The sequence below is a fragment of the Candoia aspera genome, chromosome 1 (assembly GCF_035149785.1).
Source record: "Candoia aspera isolate rCanAsp1 chromosome 1, rCanAsp1.hap2, whole genome shotgun sequence".
Lineage (NCBI taxonomy): Eukaryota > Metazoa > Chordata > Lepidosauria > Squamata > Boidae > Candoia > Candoia aspera.
Genome location: NC_086153.1, coordinates 243,277,490 through 243,288,164, shown reverse-complemented (window position 1 = coordinate 243,288,164; position 10,675 = coordinate 243,277,490).

Here is a 10,675-nt window from a genome sequence, read left to right as displayed (position 1 = left end):
TCTCTCTCTCTCTCTCTCTCTCTCTCTCTCTCTCTGTCTCTCATCTCTATCTCTATCTCATATTACTGTGAACAATTTAATTGTTCTATCTTTTAATTATTATTAATTATAACAAAATGGATTAGTAGGAGTAAGGCTGTCTTCTCTATCTGGTTAAACTGTTCAGATGACCAGCTTGTTGCAAGGTTGTATGCCCTCAGTGGAAACAGACTGCCCACTCTGCAGATGAGGGTCTATGTTCATTCAGATGTAACTAAGACATAAATAATAATTAAAGCGCAATATCTTTCACATTTTAACACTTGCTTTTCAACCAGGCTGTGTCTGCCACATCGTAATCACCCAAACTTTGGTGATGCCACAGCTATCACCAAACAATAGGAAAGCCCCAAACATAATTCTTTTGCAATCGTCCAAATTCTAAGAAACATGTTTATGCCATGATCCCACCCCTCCTTTCTCAGCTTACTAGCTGATAACCAGAATGATAGAATGGGTAAAATATTTGGCACTGAGGGCTGAAATCAAATCTTTTCTTAGGTGTGGAGGACATTTGTCTTAGGCAAATAATTCTTCCTTTATTTACTCTACGTCACAAGGTGAAAAAAATATTTGGGATGTTGCTCTGAACTCTTTGGAAAAAAGATGAGATACATAAAAACACTTTTTGACCATATTCATTAGCATTAGGAAAAGCTTAGTACTGTTTATAGTCAGTCCCTAGCATTATAACCCAGACTTACGTCCTCTGGATCTTGAAGGAGCCTTCCACTTTGGATACACAATCTAATCTCTCATGAGATATGAGACAAATCATAGTTTACAGCTATTGTGGCAATGTGAAAGCACTAATCAGGGTAAACAGAACGTTGCAAACTCAGAAACCTTCTGTGATTTTAATGATGCTGGGAAGGATGTTCGTTGCCTTTAGAAAAGCAAAGAAATGGATGTCTTTACTAGGGATGAGGCAGCCAGCTTTAAATTGTTTCATGTGTTCTGTAAAATCAGCCACGTTTTTGAGGTAAAACTAAAACAGCGACTGAGGGCTCAGAAATCTGCCCGTCCACATGAGTAATTCCACAAGGAAACACATACCTGAGATCAAGATCTCAGAGTCTGGGACAGAACACTTGGGTCTGACCTGAAGAATGTGACGCCCTCAGCCACAGGACAGGAGTCAACTCTCTTTCTAAAGGCAAAGTTATGTATTGCTTTTCATGACAGCAGCTGCAACAAGGATGTGAAGCAGAAATGCCACTAGCATCAGGGGAGGCAGATGAGTGAATGGAGTGACAGCTGAGTCCAGAGCTGAACATGCCTGGGCAGGCGGGCAGCCCCGCCTGTCTTTTCCCACAGTGAGTGAAACAGCCTCCCTTTTCATTAGGCTAGAGAGAGAAAGGATGTCAGTCTGTCACAGGCCCTCTCATCATTTCCTCCTCAGCCTGATTCAGCCAGTGGATTGTGGTTTTGGAAAGTGGGAAGCCACCAGAGTCTCCTTGTGTTTAAACTGGGTGTCCAATGTCAAAAAAGAAAACCAAAATACCGTGTTCATGAAGAAACTGGATTAAGGGCAAAGCACTTTTAATTGCAAGGATCTGGGCTCCCTCCCTTGCCCTGCCAGTTCCAATTTGTCTTAATGAAGAGGCAGTTGCTGAGTTTAGATGGCTTTTTAAAAATTAATAGGAAAGAGCAGCAACCTGCACCCACAGAATAGGAGTGGGTGTTGCTTTTGCTTGGAGCTTGAGGCTAAGACTGGGGTGGGCTGGCCAACCGCACCTGTGCACATTCCCTCTCTACCTTCCTTAAGGAGGGGCCTCTTCCCAGAATGCTCTGCAGCTGCAGTCGCATTGCTGCCAAAATGACAAAAAATTGGGGCCCTGTTCAAATTGGGCTAACTGCCTTGCCAGGCCTCTTGTTCTCCCATAGCCAGTTCATCCTCTGTCCCCTTTCACAAAAGCCTTGCCAGCATCCCCTCTCGCTGCCTTGGGCTCTGAATCAGTCACCTCCTGAATAAATCTGAAGGGCCTGCCACATCTTCAGTCTGCTGTTTCTCTACAGTAGCACCACATGCTCATTTAAAGAAGAAATGTCAATGCAGTGCATTGAGCTGCACAATCAAAGGATGAAGCTGATCCTGCTAGCAGTCCTGCCTAATGAAGCTGATCCTGCTAGCAGTCCTAATTTAAAAATTACAGAGGGCACCTATTCTTTCACATGATTTATGGGCCCCAGCCCCTTTCAAAAACTTCACTTTTAGCATAAATCACAAGTCTCCACCTTTGAAGGAGGGGCACGTTGAGAAACCATCCTTTAGATCAGCCATCTCCATCCCTTGGGAATGGTTAAAGCTAGTGATGAATCCCCTTGTAGCCATCTGTCCAGGCTGTTCTCCCATCTCCAGGAGCAAATTCTGGTTCTGCTTCATACTTAGATCTGAGAGGCCCACAGAAGAACTTCAGTCAAGCCCTCCATATTCATTTGTTTAATTAAAAGTTCTTGCATGTTCCAAAGCTACACTGTCCATCTTTAACATATTATATATGTCATTATGTTTATATTAGGGTAAATATTTATTTATTTATTTATTTATTTATTTATTATTCACATTTCTATCACCGCCCATCTCCCCCTAAAAGGGGACTCTGGGCGGTTTACAATAAAATTCACCTTAAAACCTAACATCATAAAATCACCAATATTAAAATAATAAAAATATGAATATAAAATCCAAGTGGGAGATTTCCATTCCGTTGGGAGAACTCTACCTCACCAGCCACCCCCAGGAAGAGCTATTGCCCTTCCCATCCCAGGCGAGGCGGCAAAACCAGGTCTTCAAGCCCCTCTGGAATATGACAGCCAGAAGAAAACAGTGGCAAAAAATGCTTTTGTGCTGCCAGAGGAGTTATATGAACATGTCTGCGAAGTCACCAGGAGCTGAGCTGGACTCAAGGGAACCTTTATCTTTTAAATATTACAAGCAATTTGCACTTTCAGGGTATCTGTGTGGATGTTTTTGCAATACACAAAGTATCAGTCAATAATAAATTCATTCATTACAAATAAGAAAAAAATAAACTCCAGAAAAGGCATTTTTAAAAAAATTAGTACAATTTATATGAAGTTTTTTTCAGAGTTTATTTTGAAAATATGTAATATATCTATAATCAAGAAATTACGTTTCTTAAGAATATTATAGAATAAATGGAATCTATACTTTGATACTTTATTATCAGGCATTGACAGTTGTGTAGAATCATGATATACAAACTGTAGTATATAACATATGTATAAATTATTTATTTATTTATTTATATTTCAAATTTCCATCACCGCCCATCTCCCCCAAAAAGGGGACTCTGGGAGGTTTACAATAAATTAGTTCCAGTCCTTCATTTCTGAGGTGGCCATCAATACTGAAACAGGTTACCTCACCCCTTTCTGAAGCATATGATATATGCATCTAATATTACATGGCATTGTGGTGAATGCTTGCTTTGGGCTACATTACAATATCAGATTAATTTAAAATGATGTAAGCCAATTTCTCTCAAATCTGAGAAAGGTTATCCTACCCTGTAATTTAAAACAGGAATAGGAGAGACACTTCAAATCTCCTGAAATCAGAAAGCTTTCAGTCACTTTTGCACCCTAGATTACAATGTGTTATTAATGTGATCTTGAAATCATATTTATTTTTGGGGGCAATATCAGATAGGGGTCCATTTACATGCAGGAAGCAGATTTGGCTCCTAGCAACTGGTCAGGAGAATTGCTGGATTGCTTAAAGTTCCAGCTTTCTCCTGCTCTGATGGCAGGTCAGGGAAGAAAGCTATTCATCTGGCACTAGAAGCACTATGGCACTCCCTATGAACTGAGAAGAACATGTTCCAGCAGAAGGCAGCTTCTGGTAGGCTAAGGTAGAAGATTAGATTTCTGACTCCTAAGGGTGCAACAGTCACAGCAATACACTTTCGTTTGAGAGGACTAGGATCAGTTCTGGAACCAGCAATAAATTTTAGGTCAGGGTAGGCAACTTGGTGTCCATGATCCCCAGTGTGCCCACAGACACACTGGGGTGTCCACCAGGCTGTCTGATCCACTTTACTGTTTGGTTATTTTTAGAACGCCTTAAAAAAAGAACAAAACAAGAATTCCCAGGCTGCCAAGCAAGTATTACAATCCAGTATCTTTATTGACAAGCGGGGCTTCTGGGGACATGAGGTTTGAGGGTATATCAAATCTTTTCTGATAGTGGGGAGTTGGCAAGGAAAGCAAGCTCAGTAGCTGCATGGCCTCAGCCAATAAATAATGCTTTGGACTTGCAAAGAATTTGTGCCCTTGTTAAGAGCCCAGCCGCTTAGATTGTGAAAGTAAATTCCTGATGGGAACTAATGGGATGACTATATGACTAACAGCTCAGTTTCAAGAATTATTGCAGTAAGTCTGCTGTAAAAATGATGTGAGTCATTGAACATACTCTGACATGGCAGGGTATGTTGCTTCTCCATAGTAGCAAAACAGAACTCCTTTTCTGGGCTATCCTGAAGGCAGCCAAACTTTTCCTTTAATGGTGCTGAGAATGGGCTGTGTGATTGGTCCTATAGGGACATGTGCAGAGGTTGGCATCATCTGGCTTTTGTTTGGGAGTTTTGCAGGTATAATTTTGATACTCCCCTTACTTGCAGGTGGGCAACCTTCAGGAGCACCATCCAAAACTTCTCCAGTTTGGTACGTTGCTACAAAACTGTAAATTGAAGTTACCAAATAATGCAAAGGGTAATCATGTGAACTATTGGTAGTATTGTATTCAAATTTAATGAAATGTCATCTTGAAGTGGCCACTAGCTGGTGTTCAAAAGCACTAACTCTAACCCTAAGCCTTCTTTTTGACCTGGTGTTTCATTCAAAGACCAAATACGTCCTTCATTTGAAAAAAGGTTACCCCCCTTTGATAAAAGAGGTTCTTGCTAGCATTGCAAAAGCAGATGATAATACTGTACTACAGCTGAGGCGGAAATCGTCCCAGCCAGTCACCACACATGGAAGGAGCCATGGTCCAGTTTTGAAATGATCAGATGGATAGAAATAGTTTTCATTTAAGGCAGGGAAACTAATAAATTATATCTAGTCCCAATATATTAGGTTTTCCTGTGCTGTTCCATTGACTAGGTTACTGACTTCAATATCCCCCTGTCGGCACCCACAGGACAAGGTGGGGCAAATGTTAACATGTGCATGTCATCATACGCAATTGATGCAACTTCCATACTTGGGTCGCAAAGGACAGAATCGCAGCATAGGCAGGATTATATCACCTTACATATCCTGCCATTTGGGTGTCATTGCAGTTTTCTGTGGATGCTGCTGGCCTCCTCTGGTCCAACAGAGGGAAAACATGGAGTAGATTGATGCAGAATGGAATGAGAAGAAAATTGGGGCAAGTGAATTAAAGAACATTTTACCCCCAGGCCTCTATACTATAATTTAATTCATTACTGTATTGTGAAACTGGTGGCTAAACTACTTTAAATAACTGGGAAAAAAATCAATTTCCCTTCCATGAATTTGTACGTGACTGGAATGGCTCACTCAGTCATTATGCATGTGGCCACTACAGCAGGATAGTATTAGATGTGTCTGGATGTATTGGTCATGACAACTCTTAACCATGACCTCTCACTAAGGTTAATAGCATTGCCTACCAACCAACTCAAAGCAGCTACCAGATTGCAAATTCTTTAGAGAAATCTTTAGAGACTTCTCAAGTAATCAGCCACCTAGCTGGACAATGTTCAGAATAAAAATCTACAAAAGATGCCTGACTGAGTGTTATTCCTTCATTTTGGCTCCCTGAGGTAGGGCCAGAGATTAAACTGCAACTGAAGCAGAGGAAATAATGACTCATTAGAGGTAGGAAGCCAGTATCCAAGATAAGGAAAGGTGAGGTTGGAAGTCCCCTTAACATTCCAGGCAGATGTGTTCAGAGTGTCACCTACCTTTTTCAGGAGTGGTAATTGCAATTTCTCCATTTTGGTGATTGATTGGAAGCGAAATTAGACATCCTTCAAGCTGATTCATTAATGAACTTTGGAGTTAAATGAACTGCCGGTAGATAGAATGGTTCTGCGGCCACATGAAGGAAGTTTGGGTGTTGACAGATGATAACGTTCCTGATAGTATGGTAGAAAAATCCTGTTACAGGAAGGACAAGGCTGGTGTTCAAAAGCACTTATCTAAGCCTTTTAAATGTCTCTCAGTGTGCTGAAACGGCCCTGAAAAACATATTGTGTGTGAACAGGGAGTTCCACCCTTGTACAAGGTCCATTCCAGTGATTCTCTGCATGTGTCTCCCTCTCCTGAGCCCAAGAAGTATTCGTTCATGTACTTACTTACCTGTGGTCGCCTTTGATCTACTTGTGATTTATTTTTTTTACCTTTAATTTTAATAGAATGAGGCTGAAAGCATTTCAGATCAAAATATTAATTTTCAGCCACCTGCCCCTGATGGGCCCAGAGATGTTCCAAGTAAATAAAGATGGTAGGTAGCTGCTGGCCAGTGATTGTCTTTTAAATTTATGGGAACTGTAATCCCAAAGATCTGGAAGATTTACTCTCACACTGTTTTAAAGCAGTGAGGTCTATCTATTATTAATTGCTCAAAGATAACAGTTATCCAGAATATCAGATTTATTGCACAATACACCAGTGGTGTGCTGGAACGCCTCACACCAGCTCATGAGAGTGGATTATTAAATTTTCTTGAATTTTGCGAGCTGGTTGAGGTGAACTGAGCCACTACATGTAGCATGCCAATCAGCTGTTCCAGTCTAGTGGTGTGGCGCGAACAGAGCTGGCAGAGCTGGTTCTTAAACATTTACCAGCTCACCACTGTAATATACTCTTCTACAGCCAAATGTGTAAGGCTATAGCTTCATGGTCACAGACGGCATTGGCTGTGGTGACTACGCTGATGGGGATTATAATGTGATATATATGGACAGCACTAAGAATATGGATGGCTAAGTTTGGGGGTTCATTAAGTGTAGGGAGCTGCCTTTGCAGGAAGATAAGGAGGAAGGCTTCTAACCTGTTTTAAAAAAGAAACAAACAAACAAAATCAATTTGCTATCATATTCATGTATTACTATCATAGGGAGCTACCATCTGTCTCCAGAGATCATACAGGGATTCTTTATTAATATTCAGCAATGAAAGAAAGATGTTCTATAGCTGAACCATGATAATCCTTTGTGTTTCCCTATGTTATCAGGGACAGAGGCATGGCCCTGAAAACTCCACTGAGGTTAAGAATTGAGCAACCTTTCGTTGGTAAATTCTGCCAGGATTGTTCCTTCCCTAGTTGCAGTTCTGGGGAACACATTCTAAGCATAGGTAACTGCTTAGTGTAGGTTTAATTAAAACAGGATATTCACAAGGAATCACAGCATATTACTAGAGGAACCCCTCTGTGTTCTTACCCATTTTAATAAAACTTGCAAGGTGGGATATAGTTGATTGCCCCATACCAGCTTAGAGTACTTGTCCATCTAGCCAGTCTATGCCTTCTTTGCCTAGAGACTCAGACAATAACGTTTTTGTATGTATCTCCTATTAGGTCAGTGTTTCCCAGACCTGGGTAAACTACCCAAAATTGGGTAAAAGTGTTTTTTTCTTTGGTTAATGACACATGAACCCATTAAGTTGACTTAACTGTTTTACCTACATTGGGTAAACAGAACTTTCTGATAAGTGGTTTTGGGTAATGAAGGAAAAAGTGTGGGAAGCACTGTAGTAGGTCTTTGACTGGAGATGTCCTAGTTTGTAGGAATAAAAGAAGTATCCAAAGATCTCTTCAGCATTCCAGGAAGCTTGCACAGAAGAAGAATGTGAGAACTCACACTCTTTCCCTTTGTCATTGGGATGAGCAGGTACTCACCACCTCTGCCTCTATGGTTTTATCAATATAATATTTAATCTGCAATCTTTCACAGGTGAAGCATGAATTCTACCAATGAACTATGATCCCATCACCCAGGGATACAAAGAACCAATTTCCTAGTCAATATGGAGCTATAGACATATGTATTGCTATAGGGAAGTGGGAATATTCTTATGCAAGGATAACGACAGTGGATTTTGAACTGTGCTGGACACAACTTTTATTTTAAAATGGATACCTTAAAAAAAGCAATTCACAACAGAGACAAAGATATGTAAAATTTACATCATTTTTGATATTGAAAACTCGGTATTTGCAATTTATGAAATTCCAAAGCAGTCTCTGCAACACCCAACAACTATAAAATAGATATTTAAGATGATAAATCGTTCAGTTCCACCAAACTTACCTGTTTCTTTTCTGATGAACAGCTCACTAATGAACTTTCTTTACCAACTGTATAATTCCTGGGTATTTGCAGTCTTGATCAGCTGTAATGTAAGTCAGCTGAGTTTTGATGAGCCTCAGGCAAAAGTTAATAGACTTTTTTGCTGTGAGAAAAAAAAGTTGATGACAACTTCCAAAGAGATGGCAATCCTATGTCACCTTTATATAATTAAGTCCTTCTGCATAAAGCTGTATAAGACTGGATAGTATTTTTGCATGAACATAAGCAAGCAATAACATGTTAATAACAACTTTAACATGTCATTAACAAGTTTTTAATTTTTGCATCTGGGTACTCTACTCTGCTTCCAGAGGATCACGTTTACTGAAGCCACGTGAAGACATCCAAAAATTCTGCATTTGTTTCCTTTAATAAAATTGCCTAATATTTCATAACAAACAATGCCTTTTGAAAAAGCAAAGCTTTTAATCTCTGGATTGAAACTGCAACTATCATCGTGATGTACTTGACGCAGACTATAAATATGTCAGATTTCTATTTTTTAAAAGTCACAGGTTTTGAATTTTGAAGTACTGGAACTGGAAACATCCTTGTTATTCCATCATATAATGTATTCTTTTCAAATTTTGGTGAAAATTATTGATGGACCTTTTCAGATTTTTCAAGAAAGCTAATCCTCCATTGATTTGGTAAGATTCTGACCCATAGTTCCAACATGTTTTTCTAACTAATAAAAAAGTCTTGGCAGCAAGTGCCAGCAAAGCTCAGTGGTACGTGTTCGGTTTCATTCTGAAACTACAAGGCAGCAACAGTCTGAACTACAAACTAGAGCATCATGCTGAACATTTGCATATTGTGCAGATCCAGTTTTCCCCCAGAATAATTCATCTTCAACATGAGAGATTGACTTAGATATACTGAGGATATAGTTATAGACGTGGGTAAGTATTTACTCTTTTTCTTGTGTGTGTGTGTGTGTGTGTGTGCACATGGGGTGGGGGGGAGGTGTAATAATCTGTATATTCATAGTTGGACCAGTGGAGATTCCTCTGTCTTTTTGCACAGAGCGAGCAAACACTGGAAGCAGAAAGTTGGGAGGAAACCTAGAACTACACTGCAAAAATCCAGGTAAGTGCTATAGGGCAGCAAAGAGGCACAGGACACTCTCTTTGCTGCTATCTAGTGATCATCCAGATCATTGTGGTCCTTTTGTGGGGAAAGAAGAGGGGATCAAAATTTATATACTTCTGGAAAAAGAGATTAGAGGCTGAACTACAGCAGCTATATACTGTAATGCTGACTGGGTTCGAAAGGTTCCTGAAGACATCTTTCACTCCATATTTTCTAAATTATGTTTTGTAAATTTTGTTGGAACCCACACCCTTTATTATGAACTGCAGGAGGGTGATTCCGTAAATGACTCCAGAGCTTTCTTCCTAGTTTGTGACTTTTGGTTACTCCTGATAAATACATTAAAAAGGTAAAGGTTTCCCTTGACGTAAAGTCCAGTCGTGTCCGACTCTAGGGGGCGGTGCTCATCTCCGTTTCTAAGCCTTAGAGCCGGCGTTGTCATAGACACTTCCGGGTCATGTGGCCAGCATGACGACTCGGAACGCCGTTACCTTCCCGCCGAAGCGGTACCTATTGATCTACTCACATTGGCATGTTTTCGAACTGCTAGGTGAGCAGGAGCTGGGACTAGCAACGGGAGCTCACCCCGCCGCGCGGTTTCGAACCGCCGACCTTCCGATCGGCAGCTCAGCGGTTTAACCCGCAGCGCCACCGCGTCCCTGATAAATACATTATCCTAATGTTATTCTGGTCTGTTCTAATTAGCAAACATAATAACAGGCATTTATTGTTTGAGGTAAACCTACAGAAAAAAAGTTGTATACAGCTTGAAGTGAAATCATGAGTGCCATTAGCTATGTATATAATGCCATATAACATGTAAACTGATATGCAAGAAAGCTCTTCCAAATACTTAAGAGCAAGATTACCAACATCACAAAAAATCGGGACAAAGGTAATCTCACAATTACTCTAGTTCCACAAAGCCAGCAATTTGAAAACTAAGCTGCATTCTTTGTGGAGGTGCCCCAAGATCTGTAACAATATTTTTCATGTGTTACAATTTACTCTCCAAACTGCTGTAAAATTTTGAGAATCAAAATACTTACGAGAGTAAAAATGATCGTTTAAGGGCAAAACACAAAATACAGCACTGTAAGTCAAAGGAGAATCGGGGCAAGGTGGAATATCTTTCCTGGATCCAGGCATGGCATGCTCTTGTCTGATTTTTTTTATTATTAATTTAGATCGTTATC